The 14,859-nt window shown below is 36.9% G+C and overlaps 1 pseudogene; it reads left to right on the top strand.

The window, feature by feature from the left end:
• The window catches only part of LOC120884867 (contactin-associated protein-like 3), a 224,659-nt pseudogene that overhangs the window by 169,585 nt on the left and 40,215 nt on the right, over window positions 1-14,859 (top strand).

Here is a 14,859-nt window from a genome sequence, read left to right on the forward strand (position 1 = left end):
GGAAATGAAAGAACCTAAAGTTCTTCCCTTGGAAGTTTGTTCTTTTGTTTTTTTTTTTGTTGTTGTTGTTGTTATTTTATCAAAACAATCTAATGGTTGGGTGTGGTGGCACATAGCCTGTAATCCCAGAGACTTGGGAGGCTGAGGCAGGAGGATTGCAAGTTGGAGGCCAGCCTGCACAATTTAGCAAAGCCCTTTCTCCAAGTAAACATACATAAAAGGGCTGGAGGTTTAGTTCAGTAGTACAGTGCCTCTGGGTTCAACCACCAGTACCACAAAAAACAGACAAAAGTAAAAGAAAACAAATTCAAGTGATCAACACAACAGAAATACATCAGAAATTATCATCAGATGGACAGATGGCCAGGATTACTGCCTGGACGCTCTATGGGAAGCCCAAGGCATGTCATTCTTCAGGGCTTGCTTACTGAGAAGTTGATAGGCTTTGAACAAAGTTGTTTCCTGTGGAATTCCATCAATCTGTAGATCCCATCATCCCCAAATGCATCTTTTATAAATTTATTTGATAATAAGGAAAATAAACACACAGATGAGGAAAATACTGAGCAAAAAAAGATACATGGACATGCCCAGTTTAGCCTCATTTTTGTGTTGATGTAAAAAGTGATTTTTACATTATATTATTAGACAAGTCACAGAAATTTAATCATCAGTTCTCCCAATATATTCTTCTCTTTGAGGCTGAATTCTGGCTAATGCGTTGCTAAACAAATCCAAGGCAAAAAGTTCACTGTGAACTCGAAGTGATTCAAATTTTGATTAAAAACTTAATTAAGATGAAATCTCAGTGTAGTTTTTTATTTGCATTTTCTTCCAAAATTACACTGAGATTTCATCTCACAGCAGTGAGAATGGCAGCCATCAAGAACACAAGCAATAATAAATGCTGGAGAGGATGGGGAGGAGAAGGAACACTTGTACACCGTTGGTGGGACTGTAAATTAGTACAACCACTATGGAAATCAGTATGGAGTTTCCTCAAAGACTATGCAGAGAACCACCATATGCCCAGCAAGACCGCGTGTGGGTATTCATCATGAAGAATTAAAGTCAATATCCTGCAGTGACACATGCCCACCCATGTTGATAGCTGCACAGTTCTCAGTAGCTAAACTGTGGAACCAGTCTGGGTGTCAGTCAACTGATGAATAGCGACAGAAAATGAGGTATATATACACAATGGAGTTTTATTCGACCATAAAGAAGAATGAAATTATGTCATTTGCAGGAAAACGGATGGAACTAGAGACGATTATGTTAAGTGAAATTATCCAAACTCAGAAGGTCAAGGATTGCAGACTTTCTCTCATATGTGAGAGCTAGAGAGGAAAAGAAAGGTGGAGGTGGGGATCTCAGGAAAAGCAGAGGAAAGGGACCCGAGGAGGGGAGGAGGGGACCGAGGGGAAGTGCTGAAGAGTGGCATTGGCCTAATTATCTGGGTATATTGGTGCAGGCACAAATGGGTAAGGACAAACCCCACCATGTTCAGCTACAGTGCACCAATAACAACGCCGGAAGAAATTAACTGAAATAAAAGGTGTTTTGCAGCCTCTGACTCCTGCCCAGCGGTGACGCCTCCTCTTTGCCCCTTTCTGCTCTGCAGACGCTGTGTGGACCATGGTGCAGCACTGTGGCCAAGACCAGGTGACCATCGGAGGCGGCCCCTGGGGGCACGCACGCTCGGTGACCTTCGCCTACTCAGCCAGCGCGGGCAGCTGCGGGCAGCGGTGGCCCTGGCAGAGCGCTGTGAGCAGCAGCTGGCTCTGCGCTGAGGCTCTGGGTGTCTCGCAGACCCACGAGGTAAGGAGGACCCCTGCCTGGGACCGCGCTGCAGGGCGCCCTCTCAAGGGATGGATGCTCAGAGTGCAGGACTAGTGACATGTTTTTTTTTTTTTAATCAAAGAAACTTTGCTAATAACAGATGCCAGTTTTGATAATTAGAGGAGAGTGGGGTTTTAGGGTGGGTGAGGGTTAACAGTTCTTTCTGGAGGACCAATCCGCCTCCCCACTCTTCGAAATCTACCCCTCAATCCACCTGTCACGCTGGATCCCTCCCTTCAGATTGTCTCAGTAGGTCCATCTGTCACTCCCAGCCCCACCACTCCCGTAGGTCGGATTCGGAACTCAAGTTATTACAAGAGTTCTCCGGCTGGTCTCTCATCCATTTCCCCCAGGTTATCTAATAGACTATCTTCATCCTCAAAAATGCAGATTATCTCGAGGAAGCGCTGCTTGCATCATAACCTTCTGCTCTTAAGTAGATGTTTCTCCCTCCTTCTAGGGACTCCCACAGTCTCTTACTGAACCCTTTGATGCTCCCCAATAAAGGTCTTTTTTTTTTTAGCAAGTACTTTATTTTCATTAGTAAATACTGAGATTTGTCTTTTTGTCTTTCTTTCTTTCTTTCTTCCTTTTTTTTTTTTTAGAAATTTAGCAATCTAAACTAGTGTAAGTTAGCAGCATAGTAAAGCGACTCTTAAAATTTTAATCTACAATCTTCTATTCAAATGCACTGAAAGGTATTGGTGTGTGACTCTCAGTTGCAGATGTGTCCTTCAGAATCACTGTCCCATACCTGTACTGCCTCCCCTAATCCCCATGGCTCCTGGTCAGTTGGCCCCGTGGAACATTCCGGACCACAGTTCTTCTCTGTGCCAGAAATTTCCTGCTACTTTCTCTGCTTGGAATGGCCCCCTCCTGCCTTTCACCCTTGAATCTTACCTGTTGTCTAGATCTATGAAATCCTCACTTGGGTCCCTTCTCAGAGTGATCTAGTCTCCTTTGAATGCCTATCTGCTGGTTCCAGTGACTAAAAAGAGCAAAGGACTTGTTTCATCTCACATCTAAGTTTGAAGTCCAAGTCTATTCTGTAGCATCTGCAGAAATTCAAGCAATTGCTTAATCTTTTTTTTTTAAGAGAGAGAATTTTTAATATTTATTTTTTAGTTTTCGGCAGACACAGAATCTTTGTTTGTATGTGGTGCTGAGGATTGAACCTGGGCCGCTTGCATGCCAGGAGAGCGTGATACGGCTTGAGCCACACCCCCAGCCCAATTGCTTAATCTTTTGCATCTGTTTCTTCTCCAGAGACACTGAACTGATCTCATGGAGTCCTACATAAATGAGATAAACTACATAAAGTTCAGGAAATAAGTAATCCTCACTCCCAGCTCTGTAGTTTTATTCTCATTCCCAGCTCTCCAGGTTTTTATATTTATAGTTGTCATTACTAGGTTCAAGTATTTGTTAATTCATCATGGTTGAAGTTTAATCAGTGAGAAAGATGATTATAGTAAGCCAGACCAGGACTATGGAACAAAATATACTAGATAGTTACCAGGGACAGCCAGGCATGAGGAAGAAAGGGAACAAGTCACATGAGAGTGACCTCTAATGGAACCAGTAAACAATATTTCCGGATGTGTCAGTGAGCAAGCACAGTGTGCATGGACCAGCCTGTACCCTGTGCACTACACAGGTGTGCACAAACCCTCCCAATGGGGTTGGGATTTAATTGATGCACTCGCCAGCCATTGTCCATTTGGTTTTATTTCTAGATACAAGATGAATTTGGAGAATGAATAATTAAAAGTGAAATAAGATGCACTTCTTAAACTACATTAGGAAAAATGTAGTGTCATTTTTCTCTGTTATTGTGGCAAAGGGGCCACTGGAGAATTTTAAATATAAACAACCCAGACAAACATGTAGAATGAACCTAAACCTTTCAGAAGCTCCTGATTTGGGAAGAGATGACATAGAAGGGTAACATAGGTTGAACTTTCCTTAGGATGTAAGCTCTGATCTGCTTTGCCTTATAATGTGTACAAGCAAGTAAGAAAGAACTTTAATCTGACACCTTGCAACACTGTAAATGAAGTAACATTGGACTTTGCAAATGTCTTATACCTGTAAATTACAATTTAACTGATCTGAGGAACAGCCTGGGCTTGGAATTTTGAAAAAAATCTTCAGTGATCTTTTGGAAACTACTGTGTTAGGGCTAAAATAATTGAGAAAATGAAGTATTCTACTCCAGTCATTGAAAGTTTTCTGGTTTTCTTTTGAAAAAGAGCCCATAGTTTTCCCTTAGGATTTTATTGGTTTTTTAAATGAATTTTTAAAAATTTGAGCCAACTGCACATTCATACACACTTGTGAGAAATCATCAAGTGAACCCGAGTACCTTTACCCAGTTCTCCCAGTGGCAATGTCTTGCAAAACTTCAGTGCAGTATCACAACCTTGTCAGTCAAGATACACAAGATTTCCATCGGCATGAGCCTCCTCTGGCTCAGTATCCACACCTGCTTCCACCTCCAACTCATTAGTGGTAACCCCTGGCAACCACTAATCCGTTCTCCATTTATTTTCCATTTGAAGAATGTTATATAAATGGAATCAGAAATAGAAACTTTGGGGATGGACTTTTTCACTCAGCATAATCCTCCTTGAGATTCATTAGAACGTTGTACCCATTATGAATGTGTGATCATCAGTGTCATTTTCCTGGGATCAAAATGGCCAAGATCACAATTGTTGGGTAATTACATGGTTAATTTTATAAAGGAAAAAAAGGTGCCCAAGTGGTTTGTATGGTGGCCATACTAGTTTACATTCCCCAAACTTCCACTTTATAAGACTTTGTTTTTTCCCACATCCTCCTTATGCTTTAGCAAAAGTTTTACTTTTGATGAGGTCAGATTTATCATTTTTTCCCCTTTTGTGGGTTGTACATTTGCTGTTAAGTCTAAGAATTCTTTCTCTAATTCTATATCCTAAAGATTTAAATTTTTTTTCTAGTGGTTTATATTTTATAGAAAATATTTTATATTTTATGTTCCACTTTGGGATGATTTTTATGTGTGTGAGAGTTTGGCCCAGTTTCCCTAATGCCATTTATTGAAAGATTGTCCTTCCTCTTTTGAATTACCATTTCAACATTGCCAGATACCACTTGGGCATGTTTGTGTGGTGGGTCTATTTCTTGATTCTTTGTCTTCAAAATCTATATGTCTACCCTGCATCAATATCACAATGTCTTGATTTCTATGTAGCAGGTGAGAATTATTCCAACCACATATATTTTCAACTAATTTGCTTAAATGCCTTGGGGTATAATTGCTGGATCTTATGGTAACATGGTAAGCCTATTAAGCACCAAATTGTCTTCCAAAATGCCTGAGCCATTTATATTCCAATCAGCAATAAATGAGAGGTTCTGTTGCTTTACATCATGGCTAGCATTTGAAAAGATTAGTGTTTGAACTTTAACCATTCTTACAAGTGTGCAGTAGTATCCCATTATTGTTTGTGTTTGCCATTTCCTAATAACATGTGATTTTGAGGGTATCTTCATATTCTGCGTTTCATCAATAGATCTTATTTTTTTCTGGTATCTGTTCAGATCTTTTGCCTCATTCTAATTGGGTTACTTATGGAACTATTGAGTTCTACAAATTATTTGCATGTTTTAGATACAAGTCTTTTATTAGATTAGTGTTTTTCATTTTAGAAGCTTTTTAGTTTTTAAAAAATCCACTTTATAAAATTATTTTCATTGATGGGACTTTTGCTGTTGCATCTAAAAACTCATTGACACACCCAAGGTCAACTTGATTTTTTCCTTTTACTTTCCAGAAGTTTTGTTGTATGGCATTTTAATTTTGATATGAAAGATGGACAGTGCCTCAATTTGCCTTGTTTTGCATGTGGATTGTTAGTTGTTCTAATACCACTTTTGCAAAAACTGTACTTTCCCCATTCAGTTATCTTTGGTCTTTTTCAAAGTTCTGTTGATTATCTGTGTGTGGATGTATATGTAAGTCCTCTATTTTGTCTCATTGATGGATTTATCTACTCTTTTCCCAATGCCATGCTGTCTTGAGTATTGTGGCTTTGTAGTGGGTCTTGAAGCCAGGTGCTACCAGTCCTCAGACTTAATTCATCTTCAGTAGTGTGTTGGGTATTGTCAGTCTTTGCCTTTTTATGTAAACTTCAGAATCAGTTGTCAATATCCACAAAGGAACTTGCTGTGATTTTAATGAGGCTTGCACTAAATCTATAGATCAGTTTGGGAAGATCTTAACACTTTCACACTCTCAGTTCTTCCTATCCATGGACATTATATATCTCTCCATTTACTTAGATCCTCTCTGATCTCCTTCTTCAGAATTTTATACTTTTTCCCCATATAGATTATGTGCCAATTTTGTTAATTTATACCTAAATATTTAACTTTTAGATCTAGTGTAAAATATGTTGTGCTTCTAATTTCATCTTCCAGTGGTATACTGTTTTATATAAGAAAGCAATCAACTGCTGTCCTGTAGTCTTGAGCTAAACACTTTCTAGTTTAGATATTTCTGCTGTTGAGTTTTTTTAGGGATTTTCTGGATAGACAGTGATGCTATTTGTGAAAAAAAAGAGTTTTAATTTTCCCTTATAATCTATATACTTTATTTCCTTTTTTGCTTACTATATAACCCAGAACTTCCAGTACAATGTGGAAAAGCAGTGGTGAGCAGTGATACCCTTTTCTCATTCCCAGTCTTCATGGGGAATTATCTTGTCCCTCACTTTTAGGTCTGATGCTAACTGTAGGTTTCTTTTAGATGCTCTTCACCAAGTGGATGGCATTCTCTTGTATTCCAAGTCTTCTGACAGTTTTTATTTATCACGAATGGCTATTGGATTGTATTGAGCACTTTGTCTTCATCTATTCATAGGACCATATGGTTTTTCTTCTTTAGGCTGTTGATGTGAGGAATAATGTTAATTAATTCCATGACGTTCAAGGCATATGTGGAAATAAATCCCACTTGAGTATGAGTCATAATTATTTTTGCATACTGTTGGATCCAGCTGATTAATACTTTTAAAGATTTCAATGCCTATATTTAGGAGAGATTTTTCTGCAGTTTCTCTCTTTTCTTTTCTTTCTTTTTTGTCCTGTAAAATGTTTCCTAGTTTGGGTATTAGGGCAATGTGGGCCTTTTAGAATAAATTAGGAAGTATTCATTGTCCTTCTGTTTCCTGAACACATTGGGGAGAACTGGTATCATGTTAGGTAGAATTTTCTGATGAAATTATCTGGGTCTGAACCTTCTGTTTTGGAAAAACTGTTGATTCTTGATTAATTTTACTTAATAATAAAATCTATCTTCTTTTCTCATAGATGCTATAACCAAGTCCTAGACATGGGTTGTTTAAAATAAGAAAAAAATCATTGTCTCATATTTCTAAAGGCTAGAATTACAAAATCAAAGTGTTAACAGAAACTTGTGGCATCTGTTGGTTTGTGGACAATCTTTGACATTCCTTGGCTTGTAGATTAATCATTCCAACCTCCCAACTTTACATGATATTCTCTGTGTGTATTTTCATATCATCTTACCTCTGTGTGTGTCTAGCTCAGTGTCCATATTTACCTTTCTTTAAAAAATAAGACAAGTCACATTATATTGGAGCCTACCTTAATGATTTCATCTTAATTCAATTACCTCTACAAAGACCACATATTCAAGTTATATTTTGAGGTATGGAAGGTTAAGACTTCAGTGTAACTTGTTTTGGGGATGTGATCCCACCCATAACATAGAGATGTCTAGATTATTCCTCCTTGAGTGAGGCTTGGTAGATTGTGTCTTTCAAGCGGTTGCTCCATTTCATATCAATAATCAAATGTGTGTGCATTGAGTTGTCCAAAATAGTCCTCTAATATTATTTGGATGTCCATCAGATCATTAGCAATGGCTTCTTTTTCATTTCCAATGTTAGAAATTTCTATCTTTCCTTCAACTCACCGATTGTTTCTTTTGCTAAGAAGAAGCTTCTTAGTTTGAATCCATCCCATTTATTGATTCTTGATATTAATTCTTGTGCTATAGGAGTCTTATTAAGGAAGTCAGGGCTTAATCCGACATGATGGAGATTTGGGCCTACTTTTCTTCTAATAGACATAGTGTCTTTGGTTTAATTCCTAGGTTCTTGATCTACTTTGAGTTAAGTTTTGTGCATGGTGAGTGAGAGGGAATTAGTTTCATTTTGTTGCATATGGTTTCCAGTTTTCACACCACCATTTGTTGAAGATGCTATCTTTTCTCCAATGTATGTTTTTGGCACCTTTGTCTAAGTATAAGATAACTGTAATTATGTGGGTTAGTCTCTGTGTCCTCTATTCCGTATTATTGGTCTACAAGTCTATTTTTGGTGTCAATACCATGCTGCTTTTTTTTTTTTTTTTTTTTACTATTGCTCTGTAGCATAGTTTAAGGTCTGGTATGGTGATATCACCTACTTCACTCTTATTGCTAAGGATTGCTTTAGCTATTCTGGGTCTCTTATTTTTCAGATGAATTTCATGACTGTTTTTTCTATTTCTATGAGGAATGTCATTGGAATTTTGATTGGAATTGCATTAAGTTTGTATAGTACTTTCGGTAATATGGTCATTTTGACAATATTAATTTTGCCTGTCCAAGAACAAGGGAGATCTTTCCATCTTCTAAGGTCTTCTTTAATTTCTTCCCTTAATGTTACGTAGTTTTTGTTGTAGAGGTCTTTTGCCTCTTTCATTAAGTTGATTCCCAAGTATTTTATTTATTTATTTGACGCTATGGTTAAAGGAGTAGTTTCCCTTGTTTCTCTTTCAGAGGATTTGTCACTGATATACAGAAATGCCTTTGATTTATGGGTGTTGATTTTGTATCCTGCTACTTTTGCTGAATTCATTTACTAGTTGTAGAAGTTTTCTGGTGAAATTTTTAGAGTCTTCTAGGTATAGAATCACATCATCAGCAAATAGTGCTAATTCAAGTTCTTCCTTACCTATCTGTATCCCTTTAATTTCTTTTGTCTAATTGCTCTGGCCAGTGTTTCAAGAACTATGTTAACTATAAGTGTTAAAAGAGGGCATCCCTGACTTGTTCCAGTTTTAGAGGGAATGCCTTCAATTTTTCTCCATTTAGAATGATGTTGACCTGGGGCTTAGCATAGATAGCTTTTACAATGTTGAGACATGTTTCTATTATCCTTAGTTTTTCTAATGTTTTGAACATGGAGAGGTGCTGTATTTTGTCGAATGCTTTTTTTTGCATCTATTGAGATGATCATATGGTTCTTATCTTTAAGTCTATTGACGTGATGAATCACATTTATTGATTTCCATATGTTGAACATTGCATTCCTGGGATGAACCCCATTTGATTGTCAAAATGTTATATTTTATCTTCATTTATTCTTTCTTTAATGCTCCTTCTTTCTTTATTTAGAGCTAATTTTCTAATCCATATCATCTATCCTCCTTCTGAGAAACTTTTTGTTTTAACATGAATGGGGAATTGTAATGAAATTCTATATAAACTATGATAATTTCCCTCCAGTTCTGGGTCCTAACCAGTTAGTCTTCCTCTTTCCTCCTTTCAGAATCTCCTGTGGTTCTTCTTGTGTGTTATCTCCAAGGTTTATCATTGTGCTTAGTCGGAAGAAGCAGGAAAAGATAAGTCTACATCATCTGGAAATTCCCCTGAAGTCTTTTGATTGTTCTCTAGAACACTTTAAGACACTTGAGCAGAACCAAAGATATTTGCTATCTCTCAAAAAATTATTTTTTACCACTCTACAGGGGGATTTCCAGGTAAATTCATCCTTGTGCACTAGGATATACACTTCAATCTAGGCAAGTGTAGTGGTGAAGGAAGTAATGTAGCATTTCTCAAAGTAGCATTTTGAGAAAAGAATATTAAATTTTCTGAGTATCTCTTATTTCCTAGTAACAAGCTTTCAATGTATTTTTAACAGGTTCTAGATATTTACTCCTCCATAAATTTCTCAGGATTGCTTTTATTTTTTAAATTTCTTTTGAGGGGGTGGGAGAGTGAAAGTGAGGATGATGAATGCAGAGATCTTACCTATAAATGAATCATAATTGAGTTGTATTAAGCATTAAAGGCAGAACCTGGGATAAGTTCCAGATCTCAACTCAAGGCCTAACAATAACAACTTACAAATTTGAAATACAGCACCAAATTACCAAGCACATTTGGGAAATTGATTGAAGCAATCCAATTTCATTTTCTTCATCCTCTAATTTTGGGATGACTGCAATTTATCTTCTCCTTCATCTTCCTCTAAGAGAGCTAACCTGCACACCTGCTTCTGTAATCATCTCAGGCTCACTGCGATGTGCATCCTGGTCCCCACCCCCAAAGCATGCCTTGTCTTAGCATGTGGTTCTGTAGAGCTGAGAAAGTGCCCAGCTCTGTCATCTGACCACAGCCAGGGTTGGGGAGTTGGCACTGAACATCTGCACCAGGCAGACTTGGTTTCTCAGCATCATGTTCACTTGAGACTTGAAGAAGACCTATCCATGCATTTATTTAGCCTCCAGATAAACAGTCAGGCTTTGTAATACAAGAAAAACACATATCTCAAAAATATGTGTTAAGTCCTTACAGAGGGTGCCATACCTTTCCAAAGGCCTAATGTATAGCAACTTTTCTTTTAAAAAAAATGTGGAGTGATAGATCATTGTTTCTGTATGACATTGAACTTGCTCCGGGGGCATTTGTCATCTCAAACAAATTCATCCTGGGTATATAAATTACTCTTACTGTTGTTTTGATGGCAAATGTTTTTTGAATGTTATTTTTATGGAAAATATGTGATATCCATGTACAAGTAAGTTAAGGACTCATTTCCTAATAAAATAAAAATAGATGATGAGGATTATTTAAGCCTAGATATTGAAACACTGAGGGGAGAAACTTGGCCCATATATTTGGAGAAACTACATTTTTATTGGCAGAGGTAAAATATAGCTTCTGAAGTGAAGTGTATCTTTCTTCTCTTACACACACACACACACACACACACACACACACACACACACACACACACACATACATTTTAGACCTGGGAATAAAGGGAACTATTTTGGACGGGGGGAGGGGCAAAATAGATGTCACCTTTCTCATACTTGTCTTTCAGATGGAATGCCACTGAGCTGGTGGGCTAGAAGAACCAATGGAACCCACACTTACTGGGGAGGTTCTCTGCCAGATGCATAAAAGTGTACTTGTGGACGAGAGGGGAGCTGCCTGGACTCTCAGTATCACTGCAGCTATGACAGTGACCAGGATGAATGGTGATTTCCACATGCTGTCCCTGCACAGAAATGTAGTTTTTATTCCTCAGTTATGCATAGTTAATTACACAGCAGGCATATCAGAACAAATAAGTAATTACATGATGCTCAAGTAATTTAAAAGTATAAGTTTGGATGAAATACCTTCAGTTAATCGAAAGATTAAATTGTCTGACCAAAGATTCACTATTTCACTGTGAATACCAGATAATGTGCTTTTTATTCTTTTTCAATTGGAAGCAATTGGTAAGTCTCCCACTCAACAAGAAGTCAAGTGTCTGTCTCTGAAGTTCAGTTTAATTGAGCAATCTGGCACTCATGGCAATAATTCAGAAGGTGAATTCCTCCAAAGCTTTGTCTTAAATATATTTAGGAGATAATACTATATATTTCTTAGGAATTTGTGAGTAAACATTAACATGGGAACTCCATTAACACAATGGAACTCCAAGAGGTTTTGCATAAAAGGAATCAACTATATCCCCTACCCATTTAGCTCCTGTTTGATGTAGTCAGGAGCTCATTTAAAGCAGTATATGAAAAAAAAAAGATACTTAGATATACACCAATTAAAGCAAGACTTTTTCATTAAATTTCTACAGTAATTCCAATATACCAAACATTTAACATAAAATACACATATGTAAAAGGCACTCTAATAATGTAAAATGTTAAGCTATGCTCCAAGTCAATCTATAAGTATAAATTTATAGTAAACATTGTTCAAGAGTCTTTTATACATTCTCTGAAATATACATACATCATAGAATTCAACTTCTCCAAAAATCCATAAGTTATTTTGCTAGTTAGGATGATCCCTGCAGCTGTATATAATATTGTTTTATATTTATTATTATTATTTCATATTTTTGTCTTAGGACTTTTGTTTAATTATTATTCAGGGTAGATAGAAAGCAAAATATAAGAAAGTTTAAACATATCCAGATGTCTAACTAACCCCAATGAATGTGAGGCCACTCTGTCCATTTTGAAGTCAGACGTTAGGCATTATCATATTATATTTTTTAAAGAATCATAGCTTCACAGAAGAGAACATAAGCACCCAGTAAAGTTGAAAGTAAAGGGGTGAGACATTTTTACCAGGTAAATACAAATCAAAAGGAAGCAGGTGTAGCTGTATTAGGTCAGACAAAGAAAACCACACTGTTGGGGATAAAGTTGGACCCTATATGATGCTGATTCGTTCATGAGATGCTCCAACAAGTTTCATATGCACCATAAGAAGTATATCAAGAAAAAAAAGTGTATCAAGAAAGAATTAGCAAGGAAGCAAAGAGAAATAGAAAAATTATTCAAAATACTGGAAGATTTTAACATGACTTGGGAGAATCAGTAAGTGAAACAGGCAAGAGTATTTCAAAACTAAAGTTAAGAAAATTGACGTTGCAACCATTCATTGTAGAATACACAAAAGCTCATCACATGCCAGTTACAAACACACACGCACACATACACATACACACACAGCAAACAACTGATGAAAAGCTTGTAAAAAAAGGAAACAAAGCTGCCATCATTACCTACCAATGACATGACTGCCTACACAGAAAATTGAAGGTAATATAATGAAATACCACCAGGATGAATGAAGAGTTCAATTGATACACTGAATTTGTGATCAATCAGTATTGAGAAATTACTTGAATATCTATAAAAGCATAAATTAATTAACACTAAAAGACTTAGTAACAAGTATTTGCTATGTTACAATGTAAATTTCTTTAGAATAAGTCTAATACTTTTATATTAAAATTATTGAGATTTAGAAGACAAATAAATAGATTGATTTACTACTGTCATAGATTCTATGAGTCAATAGTAGCTTAAAGCAGTAGTCCTCAATCAAGTATGCTTTTGATCCCCTGGGGAATGCTTGTTTTTTCTGAAGACAGTTTTGTGGTCACAAAGGAAGGAATGTTTCTGTGTCTTTAGTAAGTGCTAAAGGCCTTGGGAGGCTGAAGCAGGGGGATCACAAGTTCAAAGCCAGCCTCAGCAACTTAGCGAGGCACTAAGCAACTCAATGGGACCTTGTCTCTAAATAAAATATTAAAAGGGCTGGGAATGTGGCTTAGTGATAAAGCACCCCTGGTTTCAATCCCTAGTGCAAAAAAAAAAAGTGCTAAACATTCTACAATGCACTGTACAACCCTCATGGAGCAAAACTATGCAGTCCTTCAATAACACTGCTATTGAGAAGCCCTCTTTTAAAGATGTCATTTTTCCGAATTATTCTATAAATGTCATGGGATTTCTAACAAATGCCAAGTGTTTTACTGATTGGTGTGGTTTGCAACAAGTGGATTTTCAAATCCATATGGAAACTCAAAGAATAAGCAAGATGATTTTTAAGATGAAGATCAAGATGATAAGATGGGTCCTAGCACATATCAAGACAAATTGTATTATGATAGTAATTAATTCATGCAGGCTGAATTGGCCAGGAGAGAGGCAAGAGGTCAATGAAACAGAAGATGAAAAACTGGAAAGATTTTAAGATTAGTTGTGGACCATTATATGTATTTTATTACTAAGCTAGTTATTAAATGTTGAGGTGAACTCAACATTTTTCCTTTTTGGCTTTTTCAACAACCCCCCAAATGTATAGCTCTACTTTGCATCAAATCAAATCTCTTGGTAAACAATTAATAGTAGTTCTTAGAAGTCATGGCATTTCTTAGGAAAGCATAATTTCTAGAACAATGGAAACTTTCAAGCAAAAAGTTTTTGAAAGTTCTCTTACTGAATTTTTAATAGTACTGGAAGGGGTTATCATATCTAGAAATATACTCTTCCCATGTTTACACTACCTAGAGGCTCAGTATTCCTTATCTGAAATGCCTGGGATCAGAAGTGTGTCAGATTTTGCATTTGGGGAATCTGGAAGATTTGCAAATACTTAATGAGATATCTCAGGGATGAAACTCAAGTCTGAACCCTGTATACACACAGCCTAAAGGGATCTTTATACAGTATTTTTAATGCATCTTCATTTTGACTTTGACCATCGAGGTCTTGAGTGGAGTTTTCCACCCATGGCATCATGTTGGGGCTCAAAATGTTTTATATTTTAGAGTTTTTCCCATTTTAGATTTTCAAATTAGGACTATTTTACCTGTAGTATATATTTCAGAAAATAATAGGGAAAAAAGAAATAAAAAAACAAGTCCCAGTTGCTGAAGAAATTTTAAGGAAGTCTGGTAACCATGGCAAATCTTCAATCATCTATATAAATCTGCAAAGGTTGAGATCTGCCTATACCAACAAAAAAATTGGTGAAAAATGTTAGCCATTTTTTATGATTGACTGGGAGCTCTCCAAAATAATGGGGGAGGGGGAGACTTAGTATCTCCTCCAATGCAACTGAGGTGCCCTACACAAGCTGTCACCTTACACAAGCTCAGTATTTTGCATGCAGCATTAAACATGAAGAAGCTTGGAGCTTCTATGCAAAATGAGTTTTTAAAATTCCAGCATCCTTAGCTCATAGAAGTACAGCTCCCCTACTAGACTACCTTGATGAGATGGCGATTACCAGCATGAAAATGCTGTTTTTGATGCCTGCTGTGTCCATACACAATCTCCTAAGCTTACCTATCCTGTTTCCTAGGAGAACATTTCTGCTTGTCAACCATCAGTCCACTCCAGAGCTAAATGATGGTGACACTTCATAAC

Source organism: Ictidomys tridecemlineatus, chromosome 7 (genome assembly GCF_052094955.1).
Source record: "Ictidomys tridecemlineatus isolate mIctTri1 chromosome 7, mIctTri1.hap1, whole genome shotgun sequence".
NCBI classification, from domain to species: Eukaryota; Metazoa; Chordata; class Mammalia; order Rodentia; family Sciuridae; genus Ictidomys; species Ictidomys tridecemlineatus.